General features: G+C 38.0%; 1 protein-coding gene and 1 pseudogene across 3 annotated transcripts in view; one reads left to right on the forward strand and one right to left on the reverse strand.

Annotated features, from left to right (window-relative positions):
* Nucleotides 1–16,811, reverse strand: part of ABCB7 (ATP binding cassette subfamily B member 7) — a 150,136-nt gene that overhangs the window by 128,082 nt on the left and 5,243 nt on the right. The gene's annotated exons all lie outside the window — the stretch shown is intronic.
* LOC128577393 (chromobox protein homolog 3-like) lies at nucleotides 6,662–7,185 on the forward strand (annotated as a pseudogene).

Raw genomic sequence — 16,811 nt, forward strand, 5'->3', positions numbered from 1 at the left:
ACAATCTACTTCCAAACCTAGCAGACAAAAAGAAATAACCAAAATTAAATCAGAAATAAATGAAATTGAAAAAAAAAGTCATTCAAAAAAAAATCAATGAAAGAAAAAGTTGGTTCTTTAAAAAAGATAAATGAAATTGATAAACCTTTGGCCAGGTTAACTAAAAACAGAAAAGTAAAATCTCAGGAAGGGGGTGAGGGGGGGTCACAGTGTATGGCCACCTCTTGGGGACAGGATGCCATTATAAGAGGGACTTTATCTAACAAATGCAATCAGTGTAATCTAATTCTTCATACCCTCAATGAAACAATAAAAAAAAGAGAAAATTAAAATCTCTAAAACCTCAATCAAAAATGAAATGGGGAAAATAACAGATATCACAGATATAAGAGATTATCTGCAACTACTACCAGAAAATTTATTCCCAGAAATTTGACATTGTGGAGGAAATGGACCAATACCTGGAGTCACACCATCTTCCTAGATTTAACTAGGAAGAAACTGATCTCTTGAGCAGACCAATATCAAGCACTGAGATTGAACAATAAAAATTCTTCCAACAAAAAATGCCCTGGAGCAGACGGTTTTATACCAGAATTCTCTCAAACCTTCAAAGAAGAATTTGTACTTATACTCCAAATTTTATTCCAAAACATTCTCAATTGAGAAGGAAGGAACCTTCTGCAAAACATTCTATGAAGCAAACATCACCCTGATACCAAAACCAGGAAAGAACCCATCTAAAAAGGAGAACCACAGATGAATTTTACTAATGTATATACATGTAAAAATATTCAAGAAAATCTTAGCAAATACATTACAGATACACAATAAAAAATTATACATCAAGATCAAATAGGCTTCATCCCAGGGATACAAGGCTGGTTTAACCTATATAAATCCATAAATGTAATTCACCATATCAACAGAAGCAAAAACAAGGACCATATGATACTCTTAATAGATGCAGAAAAAGCACTTGATAAAATTCATCATCCTTTTCAAATAAGAACATTTAAGAATACAGGCATAGGTGGACATTTATTAAACTGAATGAAGCCATCTACCACAAACCCACAGCTAATATCATACTGAATGGAGTAACACTGAAATCTTTTCCAGTTAGAACTGGAACCAGAGAAGGATGTCCCCTATTGCCACTACTATTCAACAGTGTGGGATGTTCTCAATGCAATCAATGAGAATGACAAAAATGGCATCCAAATGGGGGCAGAGGAGGTCAAACTCTCTCTCTTTGCTGATGGTATGATCTTATACTAAGAGAATCCCAGAGGTTCAACCACAAGACTCCTAGAAGAAGAGATCAAAAAGTACAGTAACATCTCAGAGTAAAAAAATCAATGTCCAAAAATCAGTAGCCTTTGTATATGCAAAAACAGCCAAGTTAAGAAACAAATCAAAGACAAAATTCCCTTCACAGTAGCTTCAAAGAAAATGAAATACCTAGAAATACACCTAACAAAAGAAGTGAAGGATCTCTACAAAGAGAATCATGAAACCCTAAGAAAAGAAATAGTAGAAGACATTAACAAATGGAAGAACATACCATGCTCATGGCTCGGAAGAATCAGCATTGGTAAAATGTCTATACTCCCCAAAGCAATTTACAGATTTAATACAATCCCCATTGAAATGCCAACATCATTCTTTGAAGAACTGGAAAAAATAATTCTCCATTTTGTATGGAACAAGGAAAAAACTGATATACCTAAGGCAATTTTTAGTAATAAAAACAAAGCCAGAGGTATCACTTTACCAGATGTTAGGCTAAGTCCACAGTGATCAGAGCAGCATGTTACTGGCACAAAAAATACAGATATGGACATTTGGAACTGAATAGAAAACCAAGACTGGTCTCTTACAGCTATCTGATCTTTGATATACCAAAAAAAAAAAGAATACATTGGGGAAAAGAATCCCTATTCAATAAATTATGCTGGGAGAACAGCAAAACCACATGTAAAAGACTTAAAACTAGACCCACACCTTTCCACACTTGACAAAAATTTATTTGAGATGGATAAAATAATTATAGCTCAGGCATTAAATCATAAAAGTCCTAGAAGAAAGTATGGAAAAAATTCAAGGATGTTGGCCTGAATAAGATTTTACGAAGAAGACTTCAGTGGCAATTGCAACAACAAAAATAAGCAAGTGGTACTTAATTAAACTGAAAAGCTTCTGCACATCTAAGAACACAAGTAAAGCAAAAAGACCACCATCAAAATTGGAAAAGATTATTTGCATGTTATGAGTCTGACAAAGGTTTGATAACTAGGATCTACAGACAACTCAAATTAATCAACGAAAAAAAGAGCAAACAATCCTAGCTATCACTGTGCAAGAGGTATGAACAGAACTTTCTATGAGGAAGACAAATGGCTAACAAACATATGAAAAAAAAATGCTCATTGCCCCTAGTCATCAGAGAAATGCAAATTAAAACCACCCAGAGATATCACCTAACCCCAGTAAGATTAATCCGCATCACAAAGTCTCAATGTTGTAGATGCTGGCATGGATGTGTAGAGAGGGGAATGCTTTTACACTGGTGATGTAACTGCAAACTAATACAGTCTGTTTGGAAAGAAGCATGGTAAATACTCAAAGAACTCAAATTAGATCTCCCATTTGACCCCACAATTCCATTGCTAGGCATGTACCCAGAAGAAAAAAAAAATCACTTTACCATAAGGTTATTTCCAGTAGACTGTTTATTGCAGCTCAATTTACAAGCACCAAGATGTGAAAACAGCCTAAATGCCTATCAACTTAGGAACTGATCAACAAAATGTGGTATATGTATACCATGGAACACTATTCAGCCATAAAAAGATGGCAACTTTACATTTTTTTGTATTAACCTGGATGGAGTCGAGAATGGAAAAGCAAATATATAATGTACTCAATACTAATATGAAACCAGTAGATGATCTAATTCATACCCACAGAGAAGAAAAACTCATTTCCATTCAAATTGGGGGGAGAGAGAGTGAGTGAGGAGACAGAGAAAGGGTTGGGGTGCTCCCAGTTAATGGGCACAACGTAGGGGTACACGGCACATTTTGGGGGTACAGGACACAACTACAGAAAGGACTCTTCTTTTTTTTTTTTTTTTTTGTAGAGACAGAGTCTCACTGTACCACCCTCGGTAGAGTGCTGTGGCATCACACGGCTCACAGCAACCTCTAACTCTTGGGCTTACGCGATTCTCTTGCCTCGGCCTCCCGAGCAGCTGGGACTACAGGCGCCCGCCACAACGCCCGGCTATTTTTTGTTGTTGTTGTTGCAGTTTGGCCAGGGCTGGGTTTGAACCTGCCACCCTCGGCATATGGGGCCGGCGCCCTACTCACTGAGCCACAGGCGCCGCCCAGAAAGGACTCTTCTTAACAAATTCAAATATTGTGACCTAGTTGTTTGTACCCTCACATTAACCTGAAATTTAAAAAAAAGAAGTACAGAGAATTAATTCTCAAAGAATTAAAAGTGGACTTTCCATTTGATCCTGTAATCCCATTACTTGGTATCTACCCAAAAGAAAAAAAAAAAATCATTTTACCACAAAGTCATCTGCATCAGAATGTTATTTCAACTCAATTCACAAGTGCTGAGACATGGAATCCTCCCAAGTGTCCATCAACCCATGAATAGATTAACAAACTGGTGTATATATACCATGGAGTACTATTCAGCCATAAGAAAAGATGAAGACTTGGCTCGCACCCTTAACACAGTGGTTAAGGTGCCTGCCACATACACCAAGGCTGGCGGGTTCAAATCCATCCCAGACCAGCTATAAACAACAATGACAACTGCAACCAAAAAAAAAAAAAAAAAAAGCTGGGCATTGTGGTGAGCACCTGTAGTCCCAGCTACTTGGGAGGCTGAGGCAAGAGAATCGCTGAAGCCCAAAAGTTAGAGGTTGCTGTGAGCTGTGATGACACAGCACTCTACTGAGGACAACATAGTGAGACTCTGTCTCAAAAAAAAAAAAAAATGAAGACTTTACATCTTTTCTATTTACCTGAATGGAACTGAAACATATTCTTCTTAGAAAAGTATCACAAAAATGGGAAACAGTATCTAATGTATCCAAACTAATTTGAAACCAGTATATAAACAACTAGAAGCCCACAGGAAAGAAAAACACAAGTATAATTTGGAGGAAAGGGGATGGGAACGGATCTCCTCAAAATTGTGACTACCTGAAGGGCAAGGCAATGTTTCCTTCATGGTTGTAGCCCCAATGCCTAGAACAATACCTGCCGAATGGCAGGTACCCACTGTTAAAAGACCAGTGGCATATTATTTTTGTAAATGTAGAGCTATGTTAGGTAGTGATTAAACTCTAGAAACAGCATATAGTATGTTTTTACTAATTTTATATTTATGACAATATTCTAAGCTAATAATATGTGAGAATTCATTTCAAAGACAGCTTTACAATAGGTTTACTTAAGTAGATTTACTCTAGCTGTTTACACATGCCATGAGTGGAAAATCGTACCAACTCAGAGTGCTTTTTACTATTCTGTAACTCACAACAACGATCAACAAAAAAGATTTCTACAACCATAAAATATATAGTGATTTCTTTCCACCAGCAAGCAAGCAATCAATTCCACAGCTGATATCAGCAGGGTAGCCTCAAATTCAATTACGACAATATCTGAAAGTAGCATGTGTTTAAAAAAAAAAAAAAGAAAGAAAGTAGCATGAAACCCCATAAGTTGAGGGCTCAGTCCCCAAGATGCTAACCCCAATCAGCTGTTTCTGCTGGCTTTCAGATACCAGTCACAGGTCTGGGCCTCTAGAACTTCTGACTGACCAGCTTCATGTTCAGTTTGGGTTCAATTAATTTGCTAGAGTAGCTCACAGAACTTAAATTACTGATTTATTACAAAATATATTTTAAAGGATACATATAAACAGCCAGATGAATACACACAAAGGGCAAAGTCTAGAAGAGTTCCAAGTGCAAGAGATTCTGTCTCTAAGGAGTTGGCCAAAAATACCCTTAGAGTATTTTTGCCACCCTCCCCCCCACGTGGATGAATTCTTACTCAACTTCCTGTAAGCCTCCACATGTCCAGCTACATTGAAACTCTCCAAACCCTGTCCTTTTATGGAGGCCTCACTACATAGGCATGATTGATAGTGATCAACTTAACCTTCAGTCTCATTCCTCTCCTCAGAAGTTGGGGAGTAGGGCTGAAAATCCTAATCCTCTAGTCCTGTCTATGTCTTTTAGGTGACCAACCTCATCTGAAGGCTAACTGGGGGAGCGGGGGAACAATCAATTCATTAGTGTTCAAAAAGACATCACTCCAGAGATTCTACGAACTGGTGGGATTCAAAGACCAAATATATATACATCACAATTTCACAGACTCATAGGTATCAACTAAATAGAAAGCAAAATTACCTGCGGTATATAACTAGACTGCATGAGAAGCATTCAAAACAGCAACAAGGATGCAGCCTAATGGTAGCCTGACCATACATACAAGTTGTATAGGCACTCCCCACAAAATCCAATACCAAAGATTCTATTTTATTACAGAACCATGATAAGCCAAAATAGCAATGGCAAAATTTAAAGCACTGTATAACTCATAAAGTACTTTCACATAGATCATTTCACTTTATTCTTCCTATAACTGTAGGAGATGGGTAAGGTAAATCTTACTCAAATGCCCATTTTACTGTCTAAAAACATTGAGACTGAGATAAAGTAACTAAGACAAGGTGATACTCTCCTGCTTCAAAACTTCACTGTCTTTTCAAAATACAAATCCTACCTCATGACAGGAATTGCAGGCCCTTATCATTTACCTCATATTACTTCAATAGCCTCCTAACTGATGTTTCTATCTCCAATCACTGCCTACTTCTAACCTGCCCTTCAAACTATAACCAAAATCATATCCCTAAAATAAATTTGGTAATGTCTCCCCCTACTTAAAATTACTTTCTAGACTGGCCATATCCAATAGAACTTTCTGTGATGTTGGAAATGTTCTGTATATGTGTTGTCAGATATAATAGCCACTTCAGAGACACATGTAGCTACTGAACACTTCAATTATGAGTAGTGTAACTAAGCCACTCTTTAATTTTAATTAATTTAACTGAAATTTATATAAACACATTTGGTTAATATTTACTGTACTGAATGATGAAGTTCTAATCAATAGGGGACTTTTTTCTGATCCCGATAAAAATCACTGAATAATAAGAAGAGGCAGGCTCGGTGCCCGTAGCACAGTGGTTATAGCACCAGCCACTTACACGGAGGGTAGCGGGTTCAAATCCAGCTTAGGCCAACTAAACAACCGCAACCAAAAAACAGCCAGATATTGTGGAGGGTGCCTGAAGTCCCATCTACTTGGAAGGCTGAGGCAAGAGAATCACTTAAGCTCAAGAGTTTGAGGTTGTTGTGAGCTGTGACACCATAGTCCTCTACCAAGGGCAACACAGTGAGACTCTGTCTAAAAAAAAAAAAAGAAGAAGAGGCAGGAAGAAGTAAAAATTTAAAGCATTTTCAGACTCACAACCCGGAGCAGCTCCGAGGTGGTGAATAATAGCTCTTCAAGTCTGCAATTAAAAATGGCCTCCAATAAAGCTACATTGCAAAAAAATGGGAAAGAAGCAGAATAGAAAGAGTAAAAAAGGTTGAAGAGGCAGAGCCTGAAGAATTTGTGGTGGAAAAATTTCTATATCAACAAGTAGTAAATGGGAAGATGGAGTATTTCTTGAAGTGGAAGGGATTTACAAATATTGACAATACTAGGGAACCTGAAGAAAATTTATATTGTCCAGAGTTAATTGAAGTATTTCTTAATTCCCAAAAAGCTGGTAAAGAAAAAGATGGTACAAAAAGAAAATATTTATCTGACAGTGAATTGGATGATAGCAAATGAAAGAGAAGAGATGCTGCTGACAAACCAAGAAGGTTTGCCAGAGGTCTTGATCCTGAAAGAATATTTGATGCCACAGACAGCAGTGGAGAATTAATGTTTCTTATGAAATGGAAAGATTCAGATGAGGCAGATTTGGTGCTCTCAAAAGAGGCAAATATGAAGTGTCCTCAAATTGTTATTGCTTTTGATAAAGAGAAACTAACTTGGCATTCATTCTTGTCCAGAAGATGAAGCTCAATAATTATTTGCATTGCTATATATATATATATATATATATATATATATATATATATATATAGCAATGCCATATATATGTGTGTGTGTGTATATATATATATAATCTGGGTCTTGGTTTTTGATTGACAAGTGTGAAGAAATAACTACATTCTAATAAATCAAGTTTGATGTGTTCATTTTGAAAGTAGTACTGGGAAAGTTGTTGGGGAGGCTTGCATCAATAGCACTGGTTACTTTGAACAAATAAATAACAGCTTTCTCTAGTTGCTTCCTTTATCAGAAAAGAACATTTGATACCATGGTATATTATTTCCTCTGCATTACAGAACAGATTTTCTAAATGCAAAGGGAAATTTCCATAGCCATTATTCAATAAGAACTTGTGTTTAACTCTTTGCCTAAGGACCATTCTGTTTTTTGTTTTTTTGTTTTTTTTTCAGGAAGAGTCTCCCTATGTTACCCTCGTTAGAGTGCTGTGGCATCACAGCTCATAGCAACCTCTAATTCTTGGGCTTACGCGATTCTCTTGCCTCAGTCTCCCAAGTAGCTGGGACTACAGGCACCCGCCACAATGCCCAGCTATTTTTCTGTTGCAGTTGTCATTGTTGCTTAGCTGGCCAAGGCCAGGTTTGAACCCTCCAGCCTCAGTGTTTCTGGCTGGCACCCTAACCACTGTGCAACAGGTGCCGAGCCCATTCTGAGTTTTTTTAAAAATTTGTTTCTGTATGTGTATACATAACATGTATATGTAAATGATTTTCTTTGTTTTTAAACACTGACCAAAACAAAAATCACCAGTAAGCCCAGGTGTCTGCAATACCATCATTCTGAGCAATGTAAGAATAGAAAATTTTCCTGAAGCCATGTTTCAAATTAAATAGCTGATTCTTAATTCGACAATTTAAACGGATAATTTAAAGGCAGCCACGTCAGAGTCTGTATCTATATGTATAGTCACATAAATGTAAAATTGTGTTTACAAAATTTCTAAAAGAAACAGCTTTATAATTACCAATTAACCTCCCCACTCCCATGAGGAAAACAGACAAATTCTGATGTGTTCTAATGAGGTAAACAAATAAGACTTAGTTAAATGGTCATTGAAGATTCCTCTAGTAAGCCATTTCTAGGCTTGGCATATAGAAACCTAATCAGGTGGTTAAGCGATGTTGACATAAATGTGTGAACATAATTTTGTAATCTAAACTATTGACCTGCATATTTTTCCCTTACCCCAATACATTCCTTACATGTAGACTCAAACAATTCACTATTTGGTTACTGGTTGAGCAGAAGCCATTAAAAAAATAAAAAAATAAATAAAAAAAACTTCATAATAATCAGAATGTTATCCAAGTGTATATTGTTTACTTTATTGTAAATAATAGTGAACAGTGGTCAATAAATAGTTTTACATTCCAAAAAAAAAAATATTAAAGCATTTTGTAAACCAAAAATACTGTAAGAATATTAGCTGGTATTACTGTAAGTTATCCCAAAGTGTTAGCACAGCTTTCCTTTTTTTTTTTTTTTTTTTGTTTTTTGCTTTGCTTTTCTAATCTTTTAGTAATCTTTCAGTAATGGATTTGTACTGTTTGGGGAATTTTTTAAAATATAACAACTTAATTTTGAAAAGGAAACAGAAATATACATAGCTCTTTACTAGGCAAAATCAAAAGTGCAAAAAACCTATATTCCACAGTAGGAGAAGAATCTCCCCAATTCCCCAATAACATAACACCCAAAATATGGTTAAATCTAAAAGCAGCAAATAATTCCAAGAAAGCTCATTAAATATGTTAAAGGCTTATTACAATACACAAAATAATCCAAATAATCATTAAGTCATATATGGTGATGTTAAAATGCATTGCTGGTAGATAAAACAAATTAGACTTCAAATAAATGAACATATTAATATAACCTATTCAAAAAGGTCAGTTAGCCAATTAAAAAGTTTAAACATGAAATTTTTCTCATTGTAAAAACAAGTACATTATATGAAACTATGCCTAAATATAATAGCAAGTGAAAATTCCTCTTGTCTTTCGCTCTCTCAATGCATTTCCAGAAGTAACTACAGTTACCAGTTTAGAGTATTATCTTCCAATTTTCTATGCATTCTCTCTCACACACACAAACACACACACATATTCTGTTGGCTGAACGGTACACCTCCCCAAATTCATATGGTGAAGTCCTAATCTCCAGTACTTCAGAATGTGACTGTATTTGTAGATGGGACTTTAAAAAGGTAATAAAGGTTAAATAAGGTCATTAGTGAGGGCCCTAATCCAATATGACTGGAATACATATAAGAAGAGTATATTAAGACACAGACACAAACACAGATGAAAAGACTGTGTGAAGACAGAAGGAAAAGATGATCATCTACAAGGGAATGTTGTATCCGTCGCAGCCTGTAAGGATAGACTCGGACCCCACTTAGGTATAATCAGATGGTGATTTTATTACACCTGCGCAGGGGACCGCTGCTCAAAGAGGCAGGCGGCCCTGAAGTGGAAGGCAGGTTGACTTTTATACCTTTTTTAGTGCCGCATGGCAAGTAAGCTAGTACAAAAGCGGAATATCGCAGTTAGCTCAGGGCGGGGTTACAGCTTGAGAAACACAGGTTGAGTAAATTTCTACTATTATTTGTTCACTGGGAACTATAGCTTGAGAAACACAGCTTGAGTAAGTTTCCACTATTGTTTGTTCACCGGGAACTATAGCTTGAGAAACACAGCTTGAGTAAGTTTTCACTATTATTTGTTTACCAGAAACTAGGGGGGTTTTCTGGAACTTGGGGGCTTTCCGTGCTTTCTCATTCTGAAGCTGTTTCTTGGAATCTACGGTGGGGGTGGAGGGAGGGGGCTGAAGTTTGGGGAGCTAACAGGCTTTTACACCAAGCAGAGAGGCCTTGGAAGAAATCAATATTGCTGATACCTTGAAGTTGGACTTCTTAGGCCAGAACTGTGAGCAAATAAATTTCTGTTGTTGAAGCTACCCAGTATCTATGTTACTTTGTTACTGTAATCATAGCAAATACAGACACACACAGAGTTAAGTCGCTATAGTTAGTTGAAAAGTTCATACATAACAAATATCCATGCTTCTTAAAATATGAATATATTACAACTATCAGTTATTGTACAAGTTACTCAAGATCAGTAAAACCAATTTGATAAGTAAATCAAAATAGAAGGCTCAGGGCGGCACCTGTGGCTCAAAGGGGTAGGGCACCAGCCCCATATGCCAGAGGTGGCGGGTTCAAATCCAGCCCCGGCAAAAAGCTGCAAAAAAAAAAAAAAAAAAAATAGAAGGCTCAACTTTTCTTTTATAATATGCATTAAAAAGCATAAGTTTAGGGCGGCGCCTGTGGCTCAGTGAGTAGGGCACCGGTCCCATATGCCGGAGGTGGCGGGTTCAAACCCAGCCTCAGCCGAAAAAAAAAAAAAAAAAAACGTAAGTTTAAAAACTACTCTCCAAAAACATCAGCACTTGAGAAACTATGCCTTAAGTATACAGTTTTCCCACTCTAACATCTCTTTCTTCTCTAAATAATGTAAAGAAAAGAAAAAATAATCAGAGGGCTAAAAACATGTCAAAACAGCCTGCAGTTAAAATTTCTACAGCAAGTAATCTTTTTTTTTTTTGAGACAGAGTCTCACTGTGTCACCGTCAGTAGAGTGCCATGGCGTCACAGCTCACAGCAACCTCAAACTCTTGGGCTTAAGCGATTCTCTTGCCTCAGCCTCCCAAGTAGCTAGGATTATAGGCATCCGCCACAATGCCCAACTGTTTTTTGTTGCAGTTGTCATTGTTTAGCTGGCCCAGGCTGAGTTCGAAACTGCCACCCTCGGTGCGTGTGGCCGGTGCGTAACCACTGTACTACAGGTGCTGAGCCAGCAAGTAAACTTGTATAGCTGGGCATGGTGGCAGGAACCCATAGTCACAACTACACGTGAGTCTGAGGCAGGAGGATGCTTGATCCGAGGAGTTTGAGGTTGCTTGTTGTGAGCTAGGCTGAGGCCAGGACACTCTGCTCAGGTGACAGAGTGACACTATACATCAAAAAAAAAGGTAAGTTTTATATCTTATTTCTCAAAGAACTCTATCCTGTCAAACATCTTTTTTTAGCAAAAGATGCCCACAAATAAAGTAATTCAAAATTTTAGGCTAAAAAAATGTATGTGTGCTTTGGTCATTGAACTAAAAACTGACATTCTGTGTGAGGTTACTCTTAATAAAGTAAGATTTCAATTTCAAAGGTATAACTACTATCTATTCTTATGTTAGATTTGGTTTTGGTTTGGTTATAGCATTCAATTATTTATTTCATAAATATTTTCTGAGTCCCTACTACATGTAATATATCATGTCCAGTTCCATGGAAGATTAAAAAAATATATATGACTTTCAGATGCATAAAGTATTATCTCCTCCTAAGCTCATAAGACATTTCTTCCTCCGTTGAACTCCTATGACACATTTTTTTTTTTTTTTTTTTGAGACAGAGTCTATGTCGCCCTCAGTAGAACGCTGTGGCATCACAGCTCACAGCAACCTCAAATTCTTGGGCTTAAGTGATTCTCTTGCCTCAGCCTCCCAAGTAGCCGGGACTAGGTGCCTGCCACAATGCCTGGCTATTTTTTGTTGTTGTTGTTGTTGTTGCAGTTGTTTAGCTGGCCCAGGCCAGGCTTGAACCTACCACCTCCGGTGTATGTGGCTGGTTCTGTAACCACTGTGCTATTGGCGCCAAGCCAACATATTCTCTTACAGGTAGTTATCATTATGTGTGTCTTATGAGCTTAGAAAGAATGGTTCTGTTAGTGTCAGTAGGAAAGTCAGACATAAGCAGAGGAAGTATGGAGCCAGCCATGTGAACAAACGAGAGGAGACTCTAAGAGAACATTCCGTAACAATAATAATATAAAAGTAACCACAAGTGTCACAAGAAATATAACAGAATCAACACTGCAGTTGCCCACCCCCTACCATGGGCTCTGGGCACCCGACATATCCAGGCCTAACAATATAAAGTGGAAAAATTTCCCCTCCCAATGGCAGGGAGGAGACAACATTCTCATTGGTCAGGAAATGGAGAAGAGACAATGGGGGAGGAGCGAGGCTGGCCACAGTGGCTCATGCCTGTAATCCCAGCACTCTGGGAGGCTGAGGCAAGAGGATCCCTTGAGTTTAGGAGTTCAAGACCAACCTAAGCAAGAGTGAAACCCCATCTCTATTAAAAATAGACAATCATTAGGTGTTGTGGTGGGCACCTATGGTCCCAGCTACTCAGGAGACTGAGGCAGGAAGATTCCCTGAACCCAGGAGTCTGAGGATATTGTGAGCTAGGCTGATACCATAGCACTCTAGCCTAGGCAACAGAGTGACTATCTCAAAAAACAAAAAAGAGGGAGGGAGGACAGGAGAAAAAGGAAGGACACAGAAACCCTGGGACCATGAAGTGTGCCCACTTTTAACATTCAGCTTTGCACTTTCACTTCAACAAACTCTCTCTCTCTGCTTGCAACACAATCTTTGTTGCTAACATTCATTCTTCAATAGTGAGAAGAACAACTGAGCGATTCGAGTTGCAGCTAGTAACATATTCGTGCAGTGACTTGGATTTCCAGAGTTAAGGTATGACTTTGCCTCTGACTTTCCACTCTCACACTGACCCATATTTCTGTAGCTGTTGGAGTACACACTTTTGCCCTTTTCCTGAGAGTCTTTGAAGTTTGTGCATGGAAGAGATCCAATCTTTAGATTTGTGGGACTCTACGCAAGACCCTGAGATATAAAATATGTGCTTTGTGTCTTGCTTGGTTAAAAATAAACACTTGGAAGAATGTGTGAGTACATTACATGCCCTCCTTGAAGAGAGGAGGTCTGGAAATTTCCTTGACTCTACTAAGTGGTAAAGGTTGAGATGTTATAGGGGAAAGGTGTGGAAGAGTTTATAGAGATACACCCTCCTTACAACTTTTAAGGTTCTTGTCTATTTTGGGAGTGGCACTTCAGGAGGAAAGGCTAATACAGCCAAATTATAGTTCTTGCCAAGACTTGTATGGAGTACTGGCATCCAGGGACTGACGGAATAAGCAAAGAGGACTTTAGAGAGAGAAAGAAGACTGTGGTAAGGGTGCCCAGTCTACATCTCTGGAGGCCCACTATGGGGAAGAGTGGCACCCCTGTGAAGAGGGATGCCTATCATGGCAATAGGACAGGTAGGGGGATGCCTTAACAATCCTCTTCCGTCTTCACAGCAAGTCAGCATGGTATTCCCAGGACAACATCACTTGGATATATCCTCTAGCATTAAGATCAATCTAACCCTTAGTCCCTAAAGAAGAAATGGTTAATCTTCCTGTGTATTATGACCTGGCCACAAGAAGATGGGGAGGAGTAGCCTGCAAATGGCTCCCTTGACTATTCCTGCAGCTTTGACCCGTTTTGCTGAGATTAGGAAAAGCGGTTTGAGGTATGCTATGTACAGACCTTTATGGCACTGAGCGACAAAATTGTTCAACGTAAGAATTGTTCATTAAACCCATCCCTTCTGGCAGTGATCACCAAGTCCTCTACAGCCTTTCTGCAAGAGTCTGACATCCTAGTGCTGGGAACTGGAGTACAGGAAAGATCTGTTTCCTCGCAGGCTGGCTCTCCCAGGGATGGTATGCAGCAAGCACCCCAAAACTCCCCATCCTATTTGGCAAGTCTGGGTAGATATATTTGGAATGGGGACTCTTTTCACCCTCCTTTGGGATTGTACTCTTTGAGGGAGGTGGCCAATGGAGATATGGGACCCATGAGGGTGCATGTCCCATTCTCTATGACAGACCTAACCACTTGCAAGCAGAAACTGGCAAGGTTCTCGGAGGACTTTCTAGATGAATTACCAAACCTGACCTATCTTTTTACCTTACCTGGGCAGACATTCATATAATCCAATCAACCTGCTATACAGCAAAGGAAAAATACCACATTTGGGATGTTGCCAAGGCTTATGCTGATTAACTGACAGCTTTTCAGCCTGGCCAGTATGCTGCTGGGACTATAGCAATTTTCTCTAAGGACCCTCAGTGGAACCATGAGACACAACATGCAGACATGTGGAAACGGAACCACATGCTTCACTCTAGTATATTACTAGAAAACCCAGCCATTACCCTTCAAATATGTCAAGCAATGGAAAGGTATTAAGGGACTTTATGATACCTGCCATGTAGGCAGAGATATCCTTTCCCTATTTTGTAAGAAACTCTTTTCTGGGAAGAAGTTGTATAAAACCATTTAGCAGGTTTACTCTGCCTGCCTACTACCCCCTTCAAAATAATCCCCAGGGCTCTGGGCCCCCTAAGGAGTTAAGTCTGTTGAGATAAAGGGGATCTATTCAGGGGAAGATTGGAGACAGACTTTACCCAAAGGGAGTCCTCATAAAGGCTGCTAGTTTTCGGAGACAACTATACCAGAATTTATGAAAAATTTTGTAAGGATCAAATTGGCTATAATCGAAAAAATTGTTTAAAATAAGGCTCTCTTTGAAGTATTGATTCATCTTTGGGATCCTTGGGGGATGGCTGGGATCTTGGCCAATTAGATCAGCTGCTGCAACTGTAACAGTGATGGTTCTAATTGTAGGCCCCGTGGCTTTTTTTTTTTTTTTTTTTTTAATCTTCTTGTTAAGTTTGTCTTATCCAAGCTACAGCAATGCCAGACAAAACTTCTGGTGATGCAGGGCTTTCAACCAATTCTCACAAGTAATGAGTCCCTAAATGCTTTAGATTTAGCCATTTAATACCTCTACCTACACAGGCCGTGACCTTAACTCTTATTGCAGGCAGGAAGGATTTCAGGACCCAGACCCAACTTCGCCTTCATTCAGCAGGAAGAAGTTACAGACAACAAATCAATGCCCATAGCCCCTGAAAGAACTTAGGGTCACAAATATTTAAGAGAGAGATATTAGCATAGGTAGGAAAATAAAACATGAGCAGAGAAAGTATGGAACAGGCAATGTGAACAAATGAAATGCTGAATAAGAGAACATACAGTAATAATAACAAGATAAAAGATTATGAGAAGACAAAAACCAAAGGATTTGGGGTCCAGCTGGTTAACAGTTCCACACAATAAACTGATCCCTAACCTAAGATTTGAAAAACAGACAGGAATCAAAGATATGACATTTCAGATGTAGGATATAGCATAAATGATGAAACAAACAAAAAAGGCACAAGGTCCAAGGAACAGGGATGATTGGTGGGGTAGGGTATTTGTAGAGAAATAGCTAACAATATGGCCAGCAAGCTACTTAGGTAGAAATTTTTAGGGCCTTGAACATTAAGCCATGGTGTAGAATCCACTGAAGTTTATAATCAGGGAAATGAATTGACGAGTTATGCTTAGGAAGAACAATCTACATGTGTCGTGTGGGATAGGTTAGAACAGCAAGTCCTTGAACACATGGAGAAAACTCATACATAAAGTAACATGGGCCTAAAACTAGGGCAGAAGTTAAGGGACTAAAAAGGACAGAATAGGCCATTGCTATTACAATATAATATTCACCTACCTCAGAGTGTTATTGTGAAGACCAAATGACATAAGAAAAACTTGAAAAGTATATTTACCCACTAGTAACAAATTCTACAAGAGGGTCAAAAGAGCACCAATGAAGTCTTTAGGGGAGATATATTTTAGGAAAGGAAAAAACCAAAACAACAAAAATATCATCTTTTACAGGCAACTAAAAATATATTATTAAAATTACAATATTAAATAATCAAAAGACCTAATTTTGGTAAAGACTGAACACCAAGAAAAAGTGCTTACAAGTAAAAAGAACAGAACTTAAAATTATCTCGACAATGTAAAAATTACGTACATATAAGAACAGAAATTCAAAGGAAAAAATATTTAAAAGGTAGGATTGTAACTTTATACAATTAAAAAGAGGGAAATGAAGAGTATAAGGATCATATACAGAACAGCAATTTTACCTCTATTATATACCTTATTATATAATAAAGGAAAGAACATACCTCTCTTTGAAAAAGCAAAAACTTTAAGACCAAGTAACATTAATTCTGTATTTGTCATTCAATCAAAATTTTGACATAAATTTTTATTCTATTTCTACTTCCATTGCCCATGATAAATGCCCTTTCTCTTGCCACTGGCTACTCAGGAACTCTGTTACGAACCCACCAGCCAGCAAATATATTTATCAGGGATTCTTAACTGGGGTGGGAAAAATTTCTGATCCTCCTGAAATTGCATCTAAAATGAAGCACATGTGTATGTGTATTTTTCCAGGAAGAAGGTCTATGGCTTTTATCAGATTCTCAAAAGGCCTAGCATTCTAAAAGAAAGAAACACTGTTATGAACTTTTCTTCCTCTTCCTAATTTCAATAACCAATTAAAACCAATATGTCAATGACTTAGAGAATATGTTATTTATTCAACTATCTCTGAAGAATCCTTTGAATTCCTCCTTTCAATCCCCAGTGCCACTTTCAACTAAGACCTTTATATTTCTGTTCCTTACATTTATAGTCCACGTAAGATTCATCTTTATTTACCACTTTTATAACACTGCTGCTATTCTTCACCACCCGCTT

Source organism: Nycticebus coucang, chromosome X, assembly GCF_027406575.1.
Source record: "Nycticebus coucang isolate mNycCou1 chromosome X, mNycCou1.pri, whole genome shotgun sequence".
Classification (NCBI taxonomy): Eukaryota; Metazoa; Chordata; class Mammalia; order Primates; family Lorisidae; genus Nycticebus; species Nycticebus coucang.